Genomic DNA, 24,761 nt, shown 5'->3' with positions numbered 1-24,761 from the left:
TCTCGGCTCCAAATTGGGTTTACTGCCGAAGTTGCGGGTGACTACCCAGTCACCCGGTTGGAGCCGATGTCCAGGACCCTCAGTCTGTGCCGGTAGCGCTTCAAAGACCTGTTGATGAATTAACCTCAGTTTAGCAGTCAGATCATGGAGATAATCAATTAACATTGGGTATTCAAGACTATCAAAGGCCCTAGGCCTCGGGACCCCCCAAATGTTCGCAGGACGGCCGAACACAATCTCATATGGGCTAAGCCCTACTCGAGAGTGTACAGTCGCCCTGGTCGACAAGAGAGCCAGAGGCAAAGCATCAGGCCAAGACAGACCAGTCGTAGCTTGGATCTTAGCAAGCTTTAGTTTCAGAGTACCATTGTACCCTTCAACTAAACCTGCTGACTGGGGATGATTGGCGCTATGGAATTTTTGTCGAATTCCAAGGCCCTTACACACACTCTTCATCACACTCCCCACAAACTCACTTCCGTTATCTGACCATACAATCCGTGGCATTCCATACCGAGGAAAGTATTCCTTCAGTAGGACTTTCGCTGTGGACAGGGCAGTATTATCTTTGAGAGGATAGGCTTCGATCCATCTAGAGAATGCGCAAACCACAACTAAAATGTACTTCAGGTTATTACATCTCTCCATATGGATGAAGTCCAGTTGGATAACCTCAAAGGGACATGTAGGAGGAGCAAAATGGCCAGGTGGAGTGGGGGTGCCCTTGCCGGGATTGTACATCATGCATACCATACAATTCTTAACCACTCTCTCAGCACACTTAGCAATACCATCATTCTTCCATACAGGGGATAGCAACTTGCAGATACCTTTCGCGCTAATATGTAACAAGCCGTGAGCCATAGTCACAACGGCTAGCACATATGCATCCGGCAACATCCATCTCTGACTTTCCGACAAATCAATCCAACATCCGTGCGCATCTAACTTTCCCGTGCTTTCTCTCCACTTAGTCTTTTCAGTTTCGGTGGCCTCATTCTGAATCGCTTTCACGCTCTCAACAGTGTCCTCACACATACCAGTCTGTGCCGGCCACCTTACTGAACTCGTAACATACATTCGGGTTGCAAGGTTCTTGGCTGTCTCTTTAGCAATCTCATCCGCAAATGCGTTACCACGACCAACATCATCCGTCACCTTTTGGTGCGTGCTGCATTTAATAATCGCCACCTGCTTAGGCAATGTAAGTGCATCTAAAAGATCGTTCACAAGCTGTCCGTGTTGGATCTTCGTACCATGCGATGTCATAAATCCTCTTTCTCTCCACAATCGACCAAAGCTATGTGCAACGCCAAATGCGTATTGACTATCAGTAAACACATTCACTCGCTTTCCCTTCGACAAAACACACGCTCTCGTCAACGCAATCAACTCTGCCGCCTGCGCGGAATTCTGACTCAATCTCGCAGTTTCCACAACCGTACTCAATGTCACCACAGCATACGCAGTCGTCACATCACCATTCGGCAACTTAAAACACGAACCATCAACATACAAGGTACCATCGGGATCTGCCAATGGAGTGTTTTTTAGGTCAGCACGACCCTTCGTTTCTTCCTCAGTTCGCAAATAGCAATCATGTGGTGGTACATCATCTGATTCCATATGAGTTGGCAACAACGTCGCCGGGTTTAGTACATTACAGCGCTTTATTTGTATAATACTTGCCAAAAGCGTCAACTCATAACCAGACAACCTTGCGCTCGTCAAGTGTTGGGTTTTTGTACGTTTTAAGAGAGTGTCAACTGCATGCGGAACCATTACCGTAAGCATATTATCCATGACCAATCCTGCAGATTGTCGAATGGACACCGCAGCCGCCGCTGTTGCTCTTAGACAACTCGGCAACGCTCTAGCTACTGGGTCCAAGGTCGAGGAAAAATATGCACATGGACGCTGCTTACCACCAAATTGTTGCGTCAAGACACTCAACGCACAACCCTCTCTCTCGTGAACGTATAGTGTAAATGGCTTGCTGTAGTCAGGAGTACCTAACACAGGGGCCGAACACAACGCATCACGCAATTCAGAAAAACTTTTCTGACACTCTTCAGTCCATGGCAAAGGAGTCGGAACATCCTTGCACGTGAGGGCTACCAATGGTTTCGCTAGCAATGAAAAATTTGGAATCCATTGCCTGCAGTATGACGTGATACCTAGAAAGGCACGCACATCTCTCTGAGTTGTTGGCACAGTCATTCGAGCGATCGCTGCAATTCTCTCTGGGGTCAACCTTCTTCCCTCCTTTGACAATAAGTGACCTAGATAGGTTACTTCTTGACAACAATATTGGAGCTTAGAAGGTGACACCTTATGATGTAAGTCACAGAGATGCTGTAACAGCGATACTGTAGCAGTTTTGCAGATCTCGTTAGTGTCAGCAGCTACTAACAGGTCATCAACATATTGGATCAAAGCCGCACCAGCCGGTAACACAAACGCATCAAGTTGACTCTTCAGGGCTTGGCTGTAGATCGATGGACTTTCACAGTAGCCCTGAGGAGCGCGTTTAAACCTAAAGCTGCGACCACCTAATGAGAAACCGAATAGATCTCTGCTTTCCTCAGCAATCGGAATGCTAAAGAAAGCATTCTTCAGATCGATCACTGAGGACCAAGAAGCGGAGGCTGGAATCAGAGTCAGTAAAGCCGTAATGTCAAGCACCACAGGAAATTGCGGAACTACAATTTTGTTCACCTCCCGTAAATCAATGACAAAACGATACACAGGAGGCTTGGATGGATCAGTGCGTTTCAGAATAGGTAACACAGGACTATTACACACGTTTACTCGAGTCTCCTCAATAACATCTTTCTTGATCAAGTCATAGATGATTGCTAACAACGCTCGTTCACCATCGAGAGAGATACGATACTGGGGAATACGTGGTAATCGCATATTTGATTTTAATTGGACAACATAAGGTGATATGTCCAGCAGGCCCACATCATTGGGACCTGTTGCCCACAAAGATTTAGGAAGAGAACTCAATTCCGGTGGAAGCTTATCAGTCGATAAGTACATAGGAGAGATCACTCTCTGTCCCAATGTAAGCTCCACTCCCGCAGGAGAACAGTACAGGGTCGCATATAACCGTTTCAGCAAATCCAGGCCCAAAAGATTTTCACCACAACCAGTAGTCAAAATCAAAGGAGCTTCCAGCTCGCGAGGCCCAATTGTGAGGGGCAAAGGGCTAGAAACCTGATTGCTAACGGGGGCGCCAGAGAATCCAACGGAAACATTCGTTAAGCCAGACAAAGGTGCGCCAGGGAGTTTCGAATGCATGATGGAACTTTTCGCTGCACCAGTGTCCAACAGAAAAGGCTCAACTACGCCCGATGTGGCAACTGCGACGTAAGGCCCTCTCTGATCAACCGGAACTGATACTACTCCCTCTCTTTGTCTATGGCTGTCCTAGTAATTATCATCATCATTATCATGCTCGATGTAACAGTCATCCACATGATACTGTGCAGATCTACCTGACGAGGAACCACGCTGATCAAAACAATTGTTGGAATCTGATAAATTATTAGAACGCTCATTTTGATTTTGAGTAACACCACGACCTCTACCTCGTGAAGCCTGTTGAGGACCACTACGACCTCCTCGAGCCGAACCACCACTATTTCGGTCGCGCAACACTGGACAATCAAACTTCAAATGGCCCTCACCTCTACAGTATGCGCATTGATTATATCCGAGCATAGATCTCGGCGTGGAAGAGTCATTACGCGACTGCGACCTAGAAAACTGTGACTGCGATCTATTTTGCTGCCGAGAATCATTCTGATTCGAGCGCGGAGGATACGCTTGCTGTAATAAAACTTTTGTTTTGAGATCCTTTGTTTACTTATCCGCACGATCATTTTCCTCCTTTTCCCTATTTTCGTAATACTGAGCCGTAGCTAATATCTGAGCAGAAGTAGAAACAGCCCACGCACTTTCGGAATTTTTCAATTTGTTGCTAAGGTCAGGCAATAAATTCGATACAAATTTATCGACAAACAATCGCTGACCTCCCTCAGTGCTCATATCCTGACCACTGTGATCGATGAATGCCTCCTCAAATCTTGTAAAGAAATCGGAGACACTCTCGTCCTTCTTTTGCTTGCACGCAGACAGTTTATCCCAATTAACTCTCATTGCTGGCATAAGTGTCTTCATAAGTGTAATAATCCTCTGGGGCAAATTCTCAATAAGCTGTTCAGGCTTAGCCCCACCAACTTGTCGTCCGTCGGCCGCCGCAAGAGCAGCCCAATCACCGCCCAACTCAGCTACGTGATTCTCTTGACTGATTTTTGCCCAAATTGGTTGAGGTACTACGTTACCGAACAACATGTCGATATCGGCAAGGTTCATAATAGTAGCATCCACTAATTGGGATAACTCCTTATAGTAACCAGCCGGATTTTTACGGGGGTCAGGCAAAGTTTGTTTCACCTGCAAAACTTCCGATCGCTTCCATGGGAGGTGTATCCAAACTCTCTGGAAGTGTGGCGGAATAATAGGAACTCAAAAAACACAAATGTAAGGAGGGTCAAATGGGGATATATTTTAATGACCTGTCAACTTATGCCCCAATAATTGATACAAAACACGAAGAAGGAGACCAGGTCAATTGATGGTGTGCTGTACTGGATGGAGTGTAGGAAGCGCCGGGACACCTGTGTGAGTAGATGTATAAGGTTACAGTGGGCTGAAAAAGTCCCATCAGACCACCCTCTTGGCGGCATATCATCATTTGGGGAGGGCAGCAATTCCATTCTCCGCCTGTGTGTCAGTGCGGGAAGGAGCTCATCGTAGTATGCCCCAGTAGTGCCCAAAATAAAGTTTGAAAAAGTGCAGTGCTGTGAAAAAGGACTTAAAAATGGCTACCCAAACTCAAGAAATTTTGGTCTAAATGAGTGTGGGTGTCATGATTAAAACCACGCCTAGTAGCAGAAAAGTGGAGCTACGTTCTGGCGCTGCGTAGAATGGTCGACTAGTTTCAGCTAGGTGGAGTAGTGCTCCAGCTTTCATCAGGACCTTGGAAATAGATACGCTACTGCAACATGAACTCATGGGTGTACAAGTATAGAATAGCATAAGTTTTATCAAAATACTTTACAAAAGAAGGAGTATCACCCGAGACTTGGAACCTCTCTGTCCTCTGTAGACAGGAAAGAATTGTTTTACCCAGCTTTGTGTGGGTGAAAAGCCTCACCTTGCCCGGCAACCGCTCGGGAAATTGAGGCCCCGCTCTATCCGTCGGTGCCTCTGCTCGAAATCGAGCGGAAGGGAATAATAGGAACGGCATTAGCATGACCTGGCATCCACACTGGGGGAACTTCTCGCATGGGATACTGCCCAGGTTTTGCCATCCACTTCCCATTTTCGTCCTTAAACAGTGCTCGAGGTAGTACAGTAGGCCGAAAAGATAGAAGATGTTCGACAGCACGTCGAACATTACTACCCACAATCATACCACTCGAAAACTGATGCTGAAGTTCAGTCACTTCGGGCGGCACATTGTCTACCTCATCATTATCCATCACTTCTCGTAAACATTTACACATTTCCTCGAACACAAATATCTGTGTGGGCTCATTAAATTGAGAGAAGGTCTCAAAAATTATGCGCGGGGTGTTTTTAACGGGATACCTAATCCAATTACGCACCATTTTTATTAAAGTATCACTCTCCCTACCACCAGGGATTTGACTCCGACGTTGAGGGACATCAGAAACTTCGGACCCAAGGATCGGTCCAAATGGAGAGTAAAGATTAGCAACAGCATTAGGTATGCGACTACGAACAGACGGAGAAGAGGAGAGAAGTACAGGGGCAACAACATGGGGACTAAACACAGGAGCAGTAGGAGCAGTAGGAGTAGCCAAAAGAGCAGAAGTAGCGGGAACAGTAGGCTGAGAAGGTATAGGCAGTGGAGCAGTAGGAACAGGAGCAGGTAAGACAATAGGGACGACTTGAGGAACAAGAGGATTTGGAAGGACAGGACCAGCGACAGGCTGACCAGCAGCTGCCGGAACAACAGGTTGAAGAACAGGAGGAACCACAGGAGTTGTAGTATCCTGTGCATATGGAGGTGGTGACTTCAGTAGGTAGGACAACAAAGGGTCCTCGACTGCTTCCTCTCCCTTCTTATCAGTACTCGACGGTAAAACAGGATAACACTTATCCGCCGCCATACGTTGCAGTCTATCAAAGACTTCCTTTTCCTTCTCTTCTTTGTCTCGCTGAAACTGCTCTGCATTTCTCATTTTCGTAACGATACCTTCCCTCTTATTTTTCTTAAGCTGTTTGATTTCTTTCTGCTTGGCCTCTTTACGCCATAACCGAAAGGAATCAAACATGGCCGGCCTAGACTTCTTTTTGAACAATTTTGCTTCGAGATTATCCAAAATTGCTGTTTCGAAACTACCATGAGGTGGCCAACTAAGGACACCATCATCTTTAGTATAGCGGATCCAATAATCATTATATGCGATAGGACCCACTCCATGGCGACTATATAACTCATAGACCGTAGTTCCAACTGGAGGTATCGGACATGAGTCCTCCAATCGGGAATCCGCACCGCAACCTTTAAAGCAACTAAACAAAGTACTACGGCCAGGCATCGTGCACACTAACCGAGTTTCACAAACTTCAAGGGTTATCGAATTACGATGTCCTCGCAAAAATGCAAGACCCTCGGTTTTTGGCAATTGCAATCGTCAAATAAAATTCAACAACTAAGAACCAACAACTAAGAACCACAAATGCAATGGAACCATGCAAACAACCAAGTTTCAACAACAACCAAGGACTCTGGGAGCGACCCACAAATACTTAACTGAAAGAGCAATGGCGTCACCAGGAAGGCCCGTCAATCGTCTCGCTGTACAAAGGACTACGCCAGGCGCCAAAACAGGTCGACAGTCAGGGCATCAGTCCGTCGCAGCCGTCAGGAGGCGGGGATCTTCGCGGGAAAAGTCTTCGGACCACTTAGTTCGACAACAGGATCGATGAAGCGGGGTGCACCTTCCCTCGGAGATTTCACACGAAGTTCCTCACGATCATCGGGCTTTGGACCGGTACCGTTGATGTCGCCCCACGTTGGGCGCCAACTGAAGGACTGGGCTATTCTAAGGCCCAGCGGTGCCAGGGGCCAACACCTGAAACCTTCGTGGGTTACCTGTTCCGGCGTACAAATTACAGAGACACGGGACACTTCCTTCGGCGTCAAAGATCGAGGTTTATTTACTGCAGGGAACACAGAAGTCACAAGAAGTACAACGCATGTAGGTTCTAGGAGACTGCTTCAAATTGCAACAGTGGATCGCTCCTTTTATACATATTTCCGTCATAGCACAACATGGCGAACAAAAGGTTACAACTCAGTTCCCACAGTAAACTTCAAAAGGGTTGCTTTCATGTATCCAGAGTCCCGGAACATAATTACAGTAGCATCGCCGGTTCCCAACTGTAAAAGTACGTTATCCCACCATTAAGTACATTCCATTCCGGCTATAAACGAGTTTAAGGAAAAGAGTCAGAAACAGGTGCAAGTGAAGACAAAGATAGACAACAGATTGAAAAGAGTGTAGGGGGCGATATCGGAAACACGATTGCAGGATCAAAGGAGTCATGCCTAATGAATGCACGGCTGAAACAATAGACCGGCACGGCAAGATGAGCCTCGAGCGGGGCCATCTGCTTCTGCAGTGTCATCCCCCTCATCATAAAGACACCCTCAAAGGAACACGTGTCTTCCGCAAGAGTTTGGGAATCCCAGGGTCACGAAGCGGACAGTGTCCGTTCGCTGGCTACTTGAGGGCAAGAGACAAAATGGATGCCCTATCTAAAATGGAACCCGTGGGTTCAGATGAAGAAACCCACGAACAGGACGAACGGTTCAGGCCAGTGTCGCGAAAACGCGTACACCCACTAAACTCGTCATTTGCGGTTCATAGATACCAAACTCGTCCATATTCGAACGAGTCGAAAACACCACTTATAATTGTCACGGAACCTCACCAGGGTTCGTCATGGGTGCATGATACAACTGTTTCTGTGATTTGTTTTTAAGTTACTTCTCATTTATGTCATTGAATTTTAGCTCACTGTTATATGTTGATTTTTTTTTTTAATTTTGGGGTGCCTGTAAAGCCTCACTAGCCAGTAGGCCCAGGGGTAGCGAGTGGTGCATGGACCAAGTCTTTCTGTGGGGTGTCTTTAATTTAGACATCATTGAGGGCATGGATGGCATTAGATTATGGTGATTTTTGTGTGTTTTTCGACTTTTTGGGGTGTTCTTGTGGCCTGGCCATGTGCCTGGGGGTCAAGGGCCCATTTTGAAGCCAGGCAGTGTGCTCAGGCCTGCACCCAGTTTGCCTTGCTTTCTTCCATTGGGCCCAGGGGTCAGTGGTGCATGGACCAAGTCTTTCTGTGGGGCGTCTTGAATTTAAACATCATTGAGGGCATGGATGGCATTGGATCGTGGTGATTTTTGTGTGTTTTATTACTTTTTAGGGTGTTGTTGGGGCCTGGCCATGTGGGTGGGGGCCATCTGGTGCTTAATTGTGACAGAAAAGACATTGTAAATGTTCAAAGTGGTTTTGTATCTTTTTGTGAACTATGTTTCTCTTTAGAGCTATGCTGTGTGAATTTTTAATGGCAAAAGTGTGTGTATGACTGTTCAAATGTCTGTAGTCTAAGATTAAGTGATAGGAATGAGTTGGTTTAACTACTGGAAATAATGTATTGTTCATTGCTGATTGCAAGCCTCTATTACACCTTTATACTCGAATTGGAAGAGAATTTCCTGAACTGGGCATTTTGCTTCATGTTTAATTGAATATTGTAATTGCACTAGCATGCTGGACCTCATGGGTATAATGTGATAAGGTGAGTCCTTTTTCCAGCCCACATGATTCTTATATAAAGCTGTGGCTTATTCTGTGGCATACGCTTGTTTGACAAATTTAGGAACAAGAATAGAGAAGGAAGGTATAATGACATTATCAACTTTTGGTAATTTTCTAGAAAACATATGTGGCCAATCCATTTTAGCCAAGAGGATTTCAAGGTGGTTGTTACATTTTCCCAGATATTACTTTAATAGTATGCAGTATGCCACCCTCCATTTGGATATCCAAGTCATAAAGTCTATTGGGAGGTCTATCCTACTGATCTGGTGTTTCAAATTGAATAAACTCATTAGTTTATCTTAAAACTAGAAACTCTTGAAGATTCTGGAGGACTATTGTGAATTCTGATGCACTGTCTTCCAGTGTCAATGCCTGCATCTTGTTCTAAAGGAGCATTCTAAATATGTGAGGTATGTTTAGTGGAAAAACTGTCACCACCTTCTTTCTGAATTGAGGTTTCTGTTGTGGAAGTTTTTCTTCCTTTTTTATAATGATGTCAGAAGAGCATCATGAGTCCTTTCTCAATTTCACATACTCTTCAAACCTGCCTTCCGGTGAACCCCCTATCTCTGAACGTTTCTCCGGTGAGTCCTGAAATGAACGAGAAGGGAGTGCATCAGTGTACTGATATCTATCAGGCTATTTAAGTATTTTACAGTAGCAGTAATTATGAAGTTTTTGTGTAGGTTCTGGTTGTGGATATCCATCCCATGTTTTTGTTTTAGCTTTCTTTTTCTGTTTGACCCAAGGTTTTTTAGGAAACTCAGGTGCCTGTTTGGTATTATCTGTTTTAGAATTGCTTTTAAGCTGTGGCTTATTAGGTCTGGCTCCCAAATTGTTCCGTTTATGGATGTATAGGTTTCAGCAATCATTTCTGGTAATTTGTGTTCTTGGTCTGCAATGAGAACCTGTGCAAGGCATTGGCATACTGCCAGTGCTGCTTGCCTGCCCTTCAATATTACCTAAAATATTTGAGAAAACTGTGATGAAGTTGCCAATAAATTTCATCCCCATAATCCAGGGGAGAGGCTGCCCTATATTAATTTTGAATGTGTTTTAGCACTTCAGGCAAAACAGCAATGGATGGTGTACCTTGTCTTGTGGTATATTTGGCAGCACACACTGTGCTGCAAGTTACACAATACTCTTCTGGGGGAACTATATCAAGTGGTAGGCACATTGTGAAAATTCTATGTTTGTCTTAGCGTCCAATATGGGAAAACACAGCTTCAAGCTGGTCTGTTTTTTGTGCAATCCAGAATGGAATTTTCTCCTTTCTGATGGAAACTTTAAACATAGCTGCATTAATAGTGACTGGACTAATTGCAGGCACAGCTTACTGTGGCTGCATATCTTGAACAGCCCTCGCAGGGGTAGCTGCCATTGTGTGCAAAACAAATTGTGTTAAACATCTATCTATCCTAACTAGACCTGTGAATAGAGCACAACGTTCTTCAACATTTATGGTGCTAAGTTTGGGTATTCTATATAGCCTGCTAGGATTGGACAGGCTGCCTCCTCATTGATGAGGGGACCCAGTTGTATTGTTTAGTGCATGTGGGAGGTTGTCCTGGAACCAATTGTGAGGTTCCGGCCTGTGAAGTGCCATCGACTGCAGGAAAGTGAACCCATGAATAGAATACTTCTGTTGCATGTGTTTTTTGCAATAGTGCTGTAATTGCATGTCTGCAGTTAATAGGAATGATTCCTGCTAGAGCAATAGTTAATGAATGGAATTCAAAAAAGGATACTGTAGTGGGGTAACCCTTTTAGAGGTTTAAGCTTGAACAACTTACAAACTAAAGGGGGTTTCCTATTCAGCTGAAGATGATTAATCCCTAACACAAAGGATGTCTTTGTTTTCTCGTACAGTTCCTACGATGTCAGTAAGTCTGTACATTCAGGCAACATAAGAATCAAAACCTATGTGGGACTGAGTCCGCCCACACCATTGGGCTATACTGTCCTTAGCCCTGGGCTAGGTACAGTGCAGCATCTGGACATCTAACCTTAGAAGGTACCAGATGGAATGTGCAACCTCGGAATATGACAAACCTGATTCCTCATGGAACTCGTAGAAATAGATGTAACCCTTTCATGAGTAGATCAGGCATGCTCAAAGGGAGGAACAAGAAGTGCACACAATTGGCATTTTGAATATTTATTAAAGAAATTGTGTAAAATATGTGTGCTGAAATGATTAATAGAAGGAAACAAGCATTACAAGAATGGTAAAGAAAATTAATAATGCAACCATTGTGCTGTTAAATTGATTATAAGAATGCATTTGATTACATCTATCAATCCATCAGGTGAACTGTAAATGTGCTACTCACCCATGAGGGTCTCGAGGCGCTGGTGGGGAGGGGGGTGGTCAGCTCCGATCAGTTGAAGAGTCAGGTCTTGAGTGTCTACCTGAAAATGTTCAGGAAGAGGGTGCATCTGATATTGATCTGGAGCTCGTTCCAGGTCCTGGCCGCAATGTAGGAGACAGCTCTTCCACCTGTTCCGGCTCTGCGTATGCCTGGGGTTTCAGCAAAGGGGAGGTCGGTGTATCGGAGGTTCTTTTGGGGGCGTGGAAGGAGATTCTCTTGTTGAGATTTTGGGGTCCGGTGTTGTGGAGGCATTTTTAGGCGTGGGTGGGTGAGTATCTTGGAACAGACTCTCTTCCCAACTGAGAGCCAGTGGAGGTTCCACAGTTGTTGGGTGATGTGTTTGTGCCAAGGGATGCTGAGGTCAAGTCTGGCTGCGTTTTTCTATATGGTCTGGAGTGTGCGGAGCAGAGACTTGTTGATCCCGGCATTTCCATAGTCCAGTCTGCTGGTTATGAGTGTGTGGGCGATGGTCTTCCTTGATTCAGGGATATCCACTTAAAGCTCTTTCGGAGTATGTGGAGGGTGTTGAAGCAGCTGGAGCAGCTGGAGGCAATGGCGATTACCTGAGAGGTCATGGAGAGGGAGGAGTCAAGTATGATGCTGAGGGTTCAGGCATGGCCCGGGGGTTGGGAGAGCTGCCGAGGGGGGTGGGCCACCAGGTGTGGTCCCATGCACAGGGGGAGGTCTGAGAATGAGGACCTCTATTTTCTCCGAGTTGAGCTTCAGGCAGCTGCTGCTTATCTAGGACGCAACGTCCTTCATTCCTTCCTGGAAATTGAGGCTTGTGTTGATGAGGTCCTTGGTGTGGGAGAGGATGAGCTGTGTGTCGTCAGCGTAGGATACTATGCTGAGTCTGTACTGTCTGGCGATGGCGGCGAGGGGGGCCATATAGATTTTGAAGAACGTGGGGCTTAGTGATGATCCTTGGGGGAGTCCGCAGTTGATTTTCATGAGCTCGGAGAGGAAGGGTGGTAGTCTGATTCTTTGGGTTCTGCTGGTGAGGAAGGAGCGTATCCAGTCGAGAGCTGTTCCCCGTATGCCAACGTTGTGGAAACTGGTGGTGAGTGTGCAGTGGGAGACGGTATTGAATGCTGCAAAGTGGTCAAGTAGTTTCAGGACTGCAGTGTGTCAAGGAGGGTGCGGATGTCGTCTGTGGTGGCGAGTAGAGCGGTCTTGGTGCTGTGGTTGCTGCAGAATCCGGATTGGGATGGGACAAGGATGGAGGTATTCGATGAATTTTGTTAGCTGGGTATTGACGGCTTTCTGGGTAACTTTGGCAGTGAAGGGGAGGAGAGAGATGGGTCAGTAGTTCTAGAGATCCATGTGATCTGCTGAGGGCTTCTTGAGCAGGGGTCTGACGTCTGTGCATTTCCAGTCATCAGGAAAGATGCCAGTCTTTAAAGTGGCGTTTATTGTGCGTTGTAGTTGTGGAGCGATGGCTCCTTGGAAGATGTGTGGTTGGCAGAGGTCTGAGGGGACTCCTGAGTGGATGCCTTTCATGGTTGAAGTGGTATCTTTGGTGGTGACTGGGGTCCAGGTGGAGATGGTGGGCCGGCTGTAATTGCTGGAGAAGGAAGTTGTTTCGGAGTCAGGTGTCTAGCCGTTGAAATTATTGTAGAGGCCCTTGATTTTCTGATGGAAATAGGATCCGAGTTTGTTGCAGAAGTTCTGGAATGGGTGATGTCCATGATTTCACTGGGGGGTTGGTGAATTCCTGGATGATGTTGAAGAGTTCCTTGGCTTTGCTGTAGTTGGCGAGGATCTTGTTTTGGATGAAGCTCCTTTTGGTGGATCTGATGCGTTGGTGGTGTTCCGTCATGGCGTTCTTGTAGGTGGTGCGATCTTCTGATGTGTTGTCTTCTCGAGAAGTCTGCAGGTGTGTCTGGATTCTTGGAGGTCGGCGGTGAACCAGGTGGCCTTCCTGGGGCGCTGTCTGTTGGAGTTGTGTAGAGGTGCAAGCTCGTCTGCGCAGTTGGAGATCCATCTGTGGAGCTCTTTGGCTGTGAGGTTGGCGTCGGTCGAGGTGGTGGTGGAGGTGGTGGTGGAGGTGGTGGTGGTATCATGGTTGAGGGTGGAGTTGAGCTGCTCCTCTGTGGCCTGGCTCCAGTTCCTTTGTGGAGGGTGCTGTTCCGGTTTGTATCTATGCTCCTACCTAGTACATCCTATCCTAATATGCCTTAGATGTGGAGATCTGCCAGAATACCTTAGACTGGTGTAACTGCCCATACAGCTGAGAGTATGTGTCATCTTTGAGCCCATCGTGGTGTAGAGAAGGCCACCGTCTTTCTCAGGATAGTTACAGGATTCAGCTGGGCTGGAAATCCAGCATGGGGCAACCTCGACAGTCCCATCAAGATGCTACTCTACCTCAACAAAGGCTGGGTCGGGATTTTATAATAAACTTCACCCATAATCTCTATACCCGAGTTCTAGTCTGGCTGAAAATATTTATGCTACCTTTTCAAAGCTGTCACCAAACAACAAAAATGGCATTATGCACAGTGAACTTGGTCCTTGTACAGCATGGTCAAGGGCCTTATAATGTGCTGAGTGTAAGTACATGCATTTCTGAGAATATTATCTCATAAGGGTGCAAAAGCAAATGTGTGTCAAAAGTGAAAAGCATGTAAAATGGAGGTGTGATGTGCCGGGGGCCTATGTAACCTCACCACACCCACTCCTTGTTTGTATGGCAACTAAAAGCTTCACAAAACATGTGTTAAAAGCTAACTTTAAATTTGATATTGAATCGAAAAGGCTTAAAAATATTGTGCTCTTCAATTATAAAGCAGAAAGAAAGCCAAAATGCATTTAATAAATCATTATAAAAAAGCACATAAAAGGCTGTATATAAAAATAACCTTGCAGTTTAAAACATTGCTGAATTTAAAAAAATCTTATTTGCTCGAAACTGCCTGATTGTTTAAATGTTCAGAGAAGCAAACAAAACAATGTTGTTGTTCCCAGCTGCCGCAGACAATGTTTCCCTAGGCACCCTTCTCACCAGTTCCAATGAACAAACATGATCATATCGAACCCCTTCAGGAGCCACCAAAGGTGTAGCAGCCATTAGTGCGTCCATGGAGGACAAGCCAGGATCTGAAAATCCAGGAACTGAGGCATCCAGGGAAGGCTCATAAGATGCATTTCATAGCAATGGCAATCACACAGGGTAACTTTGCATGGGAATTCTCAATGGACCCACAAGCTATTCTATGTCTATAGATTTGACCAGTTGCATTCCAAGGCATATATTTAGGGCACACTCAAAAGGGCCCAGCAGACAGCAGAACACAGGCTGTACGCAATGATAGACTGAAAGGACAAGAACAAGTTATCATTTAGTTCCTGAAGCAAGGGTGTGACAAAATACTGCATCATCCCGTCACGTCACAGTGGCACATGTGGTAGTGCTATTCCCATTTGGCCATGTGATGGAACATCCACTGAAACAGGACCAATGGTATGCCTTCACCTTCGAATGGACAGAATATAGACAACAAAAATATCGAATTAGAGGTAAGTAAGTTAATATCATTTTTTTGAAGTGTTTTTTATGTTACTATATGTGTGAAAAGTGTATATTTATTTTATAATTTATTTTAATTAATTTTATGGTATTTTAATTTTGCCTAATATAAATCAGTAGCGGGTTGTGGGTTTATAGGGGAATAGGGTGGGAAGTAATTTAATTATATTAATATGTTAATTTATTTATTGGTATTTATTTTAAAGTAATTGTTAATTAATTATTAGCTGGTAGTTAATTAAAATGTAGTTGGTAATTAATTTTAATTAATTGATTAATTGATAATTATGTTAATTATATTAATTTATTTTCTGTAGCCGGTTATGGGTTCATAGGGGGATAGGGTGGGAAGTAATTTAATTATAATTAATTAAATATGTTAATTTGTTTATTGGTATTAATTTTTAATTAATTGTTAATTAATTATTAATTGGTAAATAATTAAAATTACATTGGTAATTAATTATAATTAATTGGTTAATTGATAATTATGTTCATTATATTAAATTATTTTCTGTTGTGGGTTGTGAGTTTATAGGGGAATAGGGTGGGAAGTAATTTAATTAAAATGAATTAAATATGTTAATTTATTTATTGGTATTTATTTTAAATTAATTTTGAATTAATTATTGATTGGTAATTGATTAAAATGTAATTGGTAATTAATTTTAATTAATTGATTAATTGGTAATTAATTAAAATAAAATTATTAATTGGTATGTAATAAAAATATAATTGGTAAATAATTTTAAATACTTGATTAAATGTTAATCATGTTAATTGTATTCATTTATTTTCAGTAGTGGGTTGTGAGTTTATAGGGGAATAGGGTGGGAAGTAATTTAATTATAAATATTTAAATTTTTTAATTCATTTATTGGTTATTCTTGTTGAAATTAATTATTTATTATAAAAAACGAATAATTATTTAAAAAAATTGTATTAATATTTAATAAATTTTCATTCATATATAAAGTATATACGTTCACTACTGTTGCACTCTCTGGAGTGGGAATAGTAATTTTTACCCATACGCTATCCAACGTTTTCCCTACTGTTGCACTCATTGGAGTGGGAATAGTAATTTTTATCCCTACGCTATCCAAATTTCCCTACTGTTGCACTCTCTGGAGTGGGAATAGTAATTTTAACCCTCACGCTATCCAGCGCTTTCCCTACTGTTGCACTCACTGGAGTGGGAATGGTAATTTTTACACCCTACGCTAGCCAACGTTTTTTCTACTGCTGCACTCACTGGAGTGGGAATAGTAATTTTCACCCCTACGGTATCCAAGGTTTTCCCTACTGTTGCACTCTCTGGAGTGGGAATAGTAATTTTTACCACTACACTATCAACGTTTTCCCTACTGTTGCACTCATTGGAGTGGGAACAGTAATTTTTACTCTCCCGCTATCCAACGCTTTCCCTACTGTTGCACTCATTGGAGTGGGAATAGTAATTTTAACCTCTACGCTATCTAATGCTTTACCTACTGTTGCACTCACTGGAGTGGGAATAGTAATGTTTACCCTCCCGCTATCCAACGCTATCTATACTGTTGCACTCTCTGGAGTGGGAATAGTAATTTTAACCTCTAGGCTATCCAACGCTTTCCCTACTATTGCACTCACTGGAGTAGGAATAGTAATTTTTACCCTCCCGCTATCCAACACTTTCCCTACTGTTGCACTCTCTGGAGTGGGAATAGTAATTGTTATCCCTACGTTATCCAACGCTTTCCCTACTGTTGCACTCACTGGAGTGGTAATAGTAATTTTTATGCCTACGCTATCCAACGCTTTCCCTACTGTTGCACTCACTGGTGTGTTAATAGTAAATTTAACCCTCTCGCTATCCTATGATAAATATATTGTATACTTTATTATTAATACTATGTATAATATGTGACATCATCAGCAGTGCATTGCAGGCCCGCAAGTTATAGTGAGTCCAACTAACTATAACGTGGGAATTTCAATGGTTTTATGTCAGTAAAATTTCCAGGTAACTATAACTGGTGTGAAACCTATGGTTTTTTCAGTGAATTTAATAGGTTTTTTAAATGCTAATTCCTAACTATAACTGGTGTGAAACCTATGGTTTTTTCAGTGAATTTCATAGGTTTCATAAGTTTGTTTAAATGCTAATTCCTTTCTATATCGAGTTTGTAACCTATGATTTTTTTTTAATTTGCTGTTTTGTGTGAGTATTAATTAGTATTTTTTTATAATAATATTAAAAAAAAATTTTAATCATTTTTTCTTGGGGTGCTCTGGGTCCGCGCACCAGTAAGCTCTCCGGATAGCGCACCCAGAGCGCTACTTGTGTTCGTATAAAAAAATATGAATGAAAAGTAAATAATAACGCAAGACATTTAGTACCATACATATAAAAGCCGTTTTTTTTGATAAGGAAATGAAAATAATTTTGCATTTCCGTGAAACTATCAAAACGTCACTTCGGCGCGCCATGTAAGCGCCCCCGGATGCGCCTACGTTCGCGCCGCGTATGCGCCCACAGAAGCGCCTACGTTCGCGCCGCGTATGCACCCCCGGAAGCGCTCTGGTGCCACCCATGTCCTTCACTTCTTCTTTCACATTTGTGACTGAAAGAACTGCCTTTTTTCTCTTTGATCTTTATTGTATAATCATGGCTGCCAGACCATCCAGCAGGGAAGATGAGCCTGAATTCATTGATGAAGAGCCTCCTCAGCCGAAGGTCAAAGAGCATTTCATCTGGATTTTTTTTTCCATACCAGATGACCCGAAGAAGGTCAATGCTCCAAAAGTGGAGTGCAGGATCTGCCACACAGTCCTGTCACGGGGTGACCCCACTAAGAAATTATCTTTTGGGAACTCCACAATGCTTCACCATGTGGAGCGGAAGCACCCCCAGAATTTTGCCCGGGAAAGTGTCAGGGCTCTGGCACAAGAGGTTCCCAGTGATGGGGCCTCTACATCCACCGGTGGAGCAACTACTTCAGTGAGGGGGGGATCGCAAGAGCTGGTTCCAAACATTCAGCCTGCATTCAACAAAGGCGTCCTGAAATGCAGATACTGCGATCAGCTACTTACCTTTGGGGAGCAAAGTGTTCTGCTCATGGTTCGAGCATTGGAGAACCATCGCTGCCGTTCCCAGCCCTATTTTATTTTGTTTTTTTTGCTCCTGTTGACCAGTTTCCATTCCCTGTTTTTGTTTTTGTTCTAAAAAAAGAAAAAAGAAAAAAAAAAGTTCTTTTCAGAACTACCTCCAATTCTCATCAAAGAGCTATGGGCCATATTACCAAGGACAGGCGATACATTATCGCCGCTTTTATCGGCAGGAAACTGACGATAAAGCGGCGATAATGGCCTTGATAATATGCTCTATGAATTCCAATCGAAGCCCATGTTAGATGTGAACACACGAAGAGAATAGCGAAGGTCAGTTAAACAAGATAAAGTCAAGAAGAATGGTGGGACCCAAACAGTGGAGTAAGACATGGATTAATCAGTCTAGACATGGATTTACAAAACTCGGGAGACCCTGACATCGGTTTCATAAACATGGGCAGGAGTTACTCTTTAACGGAAAGGACACATAGCAGCTGAAAAAGCAAAAACATCGCGTTCACCACGTCCGCCGTGCTGCCTGAGTGAGGCAACACAAAGTGGCAGATAGATACAAAATGGCGGCTAGATACGAAGCGAAGTCGAAAACCACGTAACCTCAGACCCTCCTTTTGCCATACTCAGGCAAAGCACAAAAGACTCATGTTAGTCTGAGTCGATATCGATGGTCATGAGGTCATTGAGGTGTTGCTACAACATCATTCTAATGTTCTCTGTTTCCCGTGTTACTGGATTAGAAACACACACAGTGGCACAAAGTCCGCAAATAGCCGGACCACACTGTAAACAAAGACAACAAGAAAAGATGATTGCTAGAATCGCGCCAAGGAAAGTTAACACTTTCCATCCCCATGTGGACAGTAGTCCCCAAAACCATCCCATCACAGACCAGTCTCCAGTGTCCTGATGAATGGACTCAGAGATGACATGTAGCTTAGAAATGGCTTGGTATACTGTAGGGGCATTATCCGGAACGTAAACGCAGCAACTGGACCCAATCAGTTTACAGGCTCCTCCTCTATCTGCAAAGACAATGTCTAGAACCATTCGGTTCTGCAAAGTCATAAGGCGATCCGCCTGAAGTTCAGCTGTCAAATTATTCAATGAACCAGAAGTTACATTTATGGTAGCATCGACCACACGAACTAGGCGTCTGATGTTTCTACTATTTACCATTGGACCTCAAAAAGGAAGAAACCCTTTCAGAAAATCTCCTCCCTCTTGTCTGGCTGTGTCTTCCGCATCAATAACCCCTCTACCAAATCTCTTTCTATGGTGATCTGCAGGAGCAGTATATGTCGGAGGAAGAAGGAAAGCCATATAACATGTTCCCGAGAAATGTGTGGGGAGCCATGTATAAGCTTTATTGTGACAGATAAAGTATGTACCTTGAGATGGCACTAACGGTGAAGGAGTCAAGGGTGTATAGACATATATGTGAGAACAATCACTCCTTTCTTGCTTAATTTTGGTATTCTGGCCATTTATTTGTAAAAACAGATTACCTCTCTGGGGTAAAACCCAAATTGGTGCAAATCTCTTCTGTTTAACCTTGTCAGTGAGACTAGTGACATACCGAGTCACATTCCATCTATCGTATGCTCTCTTCTCATCCTTGGGAATTTTAATAATATCAACAATTTTTGCCATGGTCACTATTCCCTTTATCAAAGAGCTATGACTGAAATCCACTCCACCATTATAGGACCCACCAGGAGGATATCGGAGTAGGTTCTGGTATGCATTAGAAAACATAGCCAGATAAGCCCAAGCAGAACCTTCATACGTAAATGGAAGAACTAAATACGGCACCCCTCTCTCCGTGTTATGTGGTATGAGCCCACAAACCCAACAATCAGTAGTATTTACTACCAATTGATGCTGATGTAACAATTGGATAAATGAATTGTTGAAATACTCCATTCTTCTCATCTGCTCATGGTCTGGGAGTGCGTAAAATATATGTGGAGAAATAGTAGTAGAGGAAATCAAAAAAGTAGAAGTAGGGACAGGTGTCAGCTGCATACTGTGTACGATCCATCCTATACATGCTAATAAACTGCATAAACATACTGAAATACATAATGCTACGCCACAACGACTGAATAATAATTTCTTATAATGATTTCTTTTCATTATCTTAACATCATTCTCTTTTCCTGCGCTATCCATTACTCTAAAGGCGTTGCTCACGATAATCTTCCTTAATCACTTGGCTGTGATTGTTAGCCGTCCTATGACACTGCAAGTCCTGTTGACCTAGTCACTATTCAGGTCACAGCCTAAGACTCCTACCGTGACCCTGCAACTTGATGGATAATGGAAAAGGAATGTTTCCTTTTTTTTAACAAAGGCAAAATTATAAAACACAGAATTTAATTGTTCTTAGGCAACCTTTCTCTCAGGTTGTATTGTGTCTTGCCAGGTATCATCTGGTCCTTGGACAAAGTCTCTGGATCCGATGCGTTTAGTCATAGGTGTGGAGGTACAGCTTCCTGCAAAAAGTCGTTGTCCTCTTTCTCAGAACTAGTCCAATCCAGGCATGCACTGCTGAACGGTATGAATCTGGGTACCTTTTCACATTCACTATCACCAATGCTTTCTCGGACCCACTGGTGATAAGGTAAAGGCAATGGTACCCTTTTGCAGTGCACGCCGTGAATCCAGTTTCTTTTACCAACGACTTTCACTGCTGTTTGGGTTGTCAGTAGAATCTGGAACGAGGTTCCAGATTCTTTTTCCTCTGGAAATTCTTCAGACACACCCAGTCTCCAGGTTGGATGGAGTGTCCTGGATCTGAGGAGGCCTCTGGCAAAGCGTTTGGACCTGTTGACAAATAACATGCAATTTAGTGGTGAGGTCGTGCAAATAATCAACCAACAATGGATACGGAATGTTTGAGTACTTTTTGGGGCGAGGGCCTCCCCAGACATTGGCTGGGCATCCGAAAACAATCTCGTATGGGCTAAGCCCCAAACGAGAATGGACAGTCGTTCTTGTTGAGAGAAGTGCCAAAGGCAAGGCATCAGGCCAGGAAAGGCCTGTTCTGGTCTGGATCTTTGTTAACTTAAGTTGAGAGTGCCATTATAACACTCTACCAAACCTGCTGACTAAGGGTGGTTTGCCGCATGAAATTTCTGTCTAATTCCAAGACCCACACACACTTTCTGCATAATCTGACCTACAAATTCACTCCCATTGTCACTCCAGACGATGCGAGGCAAACCAAACCTCGGGAAGAATTCCTTCAGAAGGACTTTGGCAGTAGACAAAGCAGTATTGTCCTTTAGGGGGTAAGCCTCTATCCATCTGGAAAAGGCGCAAACCACCACCAGGACATACTTAAGATTGTTAAAACTTTCCATATGGATGTAATCTATTTGCAGTACCTCAAAAGGATACGTAGGGGGAGAAAAGTGGCCTGCTGGAGTTGGAGTTTGTATCCAACATTCCCGTGCTTTCTTTCCACTTACTCAATTCTTTCTCAGTTGCCTCCTTCTGAATCATTTTCACGCTTTCTACTGTGTCTTCAGACATACCAGCATCTGCGACCCAACTTGGCGGTCCTGCAACATACATGCGACTTTCAACATTTTGTGCCGTTTCCCTCGCTATTTCATCCGCAAATGCATTTCCTCGACCCACGTCATTAGTAATCTTTTTATGCGCACTACACTTCACAATCACTATTTGGGTAGGAAAAGCAAGTGATTCAAGAAGATCAGTCACCAACTGACCATGCTGTATTTTAGTGCCGTGGGAGGTAAAGAATCCTCTTTCTCTCCACAAACGGCCGAAGCTGTGGGCAACGCCAAAAGCGTATTGACTGTCTGTGTAAACTGTCACTCTCTTGCCTTTCGCCAACACACAAGCTCTCGTCAATGCAATCAACTCTGCAGCTTGCGCTGAATTCTGTGAAATGCGTGCAGTTTCCACTATCGTTTGTAGAGTTGTAACAGCATAAGCTGCTGTCGTCTCGCCATTAGGAAGCTTGAAACAAGACCCATCTACCCACAGGATCCCATCCGGAATCCTAAGTGGTGTATCTTTCAAATCAACTCGACCTTTAGTTTCTTCTTCCGTAAAAAGAAAACAATCATGCTAATCTTGTACATTTTTCTTATCCAAAATAGGCAACAATGTTGCTGGATTCAGAACATTACATCTCCTGATATGTATGTGACTAGCTAAAAGCGTCAACTCATATCCAGACAAACGGGCACTCATTAAGTGCTGAGTTTTTGTCCTGTTCAAGAGAGTATTTACTGCGTGTGGCACCATAACATTAAGAGTATGATCCAACACCAATCCAGCAGATTGACAAATAGAAATCGCTGCTGCCGCTGTTGCTCTAAGACAACTGGGTAATGCTTTAGCAACTGGATCTAATGTAGCCGAGAAATAGGGACACGGCCTTTGTTTACCCCCAAATTGTTGTGTCAAGACTGATAATGCACAACCTTCTCTTTCATGAACATAAAGTGTAAAAGGTTTACTGTATTCTGGAGTACCCAACACAGGAGCCGAACACAAAGCAGTACGTAAGTCAGAAAAACTCTTTTGACATTCATCAGTCCAAGGAAAAGGTTGGGGAGTATCTTTCAGAGTGAGTGCCAACAAGGGTTTAGCTAGTAAGGAAAAGTTCGGAATCCACTGTCTACAATAAGAGGTAATGCCTAAGAAAGCACGCACCTCTCTTTGTGTGGATGGTACAGACATTTGCGCAATTGCTTGGATACATTCTGGGGTCAATCGCCTTCCCTCCTTCGACAAGAGATGACCTAAATAGGTAACCTCTTGGCGACAATATTATAACTTAGAAAGCAATACTTTGTGGCGTAAATCAGACAAATGTCGCAAAAGTGACACAGTCGCATTCTTACAGACATCTTCCGAATCGGCAGCCACTAACAAATCATCCACATATTGGATAAGAGTAGAACCTGATGACAAAAAAAAAGTATCAAGCTGAGACTTCAAAGCTTGACTATAAATGGAGGGACTCTCACAATAGCCTTGAGGTGCACGCTTAAATCGAAAACTTCGGCCTCCAAGAGAAAAACCAAAAAGATCCCTACTCTCCTCAGCAATGGGAATGCTAAAGAAAGCATTTTTGAGATCAATAACCGAAAACCAAGCTGCCGAAGCAGGAATCATAGTAAGTAAAGCAGTAATATCTGGAACAACAGGAAACTGAGGGACAACAATTTTATTGACCTCTCGGAGATCTATCACAAAACGATACACAGGTGGCTGAGAAGGATCAGTACGCTTTAGAACAGGCAGAACAGGACTGTTACAAACATTTCCTCTGGTCTCCTCGACCACACCCTTCTGAACCAAGTCATGAACAATAGCCAACAGAGCTCTCTCACCATCGTTAGAGATTTTGTATTGTGGAATGCGTGGTAACTTAACATCAGGCTTCACAGTAATCACATAAGGTGGAATTTGAAGCAAACCAACATCATTCGGACCTGTAGCCCAAAGCGTAGCAGGAAGCGAACGCAGTTCCAGTGGCAGTTGGTCTTTAGATACATACATCGGAGAAGTCAACTTAGCACCTAAAGTAAGATGTACACCAGAGGTTGAGCAATACAACGTGGCATGCAGACGTTTCAGTAAATCCAAACCCAATAAATTCTCTCCGCAACCCGTCGTCAAAAGAAGTGGAGCTTCTAAATCGTACGGACCAATGGAAATAGGCAAAGGACAAGAAAGAGGGTTGCGAACTGGGGCGCCAGAGAATCCCACAGAAACATTTGTTAAGCCAGACAAAGGTGCCCCAGGGAGTTTAGAATGCATTATAGAACTTCTCATTGCACCAGTATCCAAAAGAAATGGTTCTGTAACACCCAATGCTACAACATTAACATGAGGTCCATCCTGATCCACTGGAACTGATACGACTCCCTTACTCTGTCTATGGCTGTCCTAGCAAGTGATGAAATCAGCATTCTCACCATCTGTGCAATAATCGTCATTGTAATATTGTGCAGACTGAGAATTTCGCTGGTCAAAATAATTTGCAGAGTCCTGAGGGTGAGAGGGACTTCGTTCCTGAGACGACGCACCACGCCCTCTACCTCTAGACACTGACTGAGAATCTCCACAACCCCGTGGCTGTGATCCTCCATAGCGCTGCAACAGAATCAGACAGCTAATCTTAAAATGACCTTCCTCTTTACAATAGGCACATTGATTAGGACCCAACGGAAATCGCGGAGCTGGAGATTCAGGTTTTTGCAACAGCTTCTGAAACTGTGGAGGCTGTTGAAATTGCGGCTGAGTAGAACGAGGAGGATAAGCCTGTTGCAAAAGAACCTTCGTTTTTAATTCTTTCATTTTCTTCTCCGCTTTTTCCATATCTTCCTTATCCCTATTCTCATAATATTGAGCAGTAGCTAATTTCTGGGCAGTTGAAGAAACAGCCCATGCACTCTCAGATTGTTTCAATTTATGCGATAATTCTGGAAGTAAATTAAAAATTAATTTATCTACAAATAATCGCTGTCCACCTTCAGTACTCATATCTTGACCACTATGGTCGATGAAAGTCTCTTCAAAACGAGTAAAGAAATCGGAGACACTTTCATCAATCTTTTGTTTGCACGCTGCTAACTTATCCCAGTTAACGCGTACAGCAGGCATCATCGTTTTCATAAGAGCTATTAATCTACCGGGCAACTCCGTAATCAGATCATCAGGTTTGGCACCACCTTCTTGTCCTGCATCTGCGGCCGTAATAACAGCCCAAGTACCACCTAAAGCTTGATCATGGTCTTGTCTACGAATTTTAGCCCATGAAGCTTG

The sequence above is a fragment of the Lissotriton vulgaris genome, chromosome 6 (genome assembly GCF_964263255.1).
Source record: "Lissotriton vulgaris chromosome 6, aLisVul1.2, whole genome shotgun sequence".
Taxonomy (NCBI): Eukaryota; Metazoa; Chordata; class Amphibia; order Caudata; family Salamandridae; genus Lissotriton; species Lissotriton vulgaris.
This window is presented reverse-complemented; position numbering follows the sequence as displayed.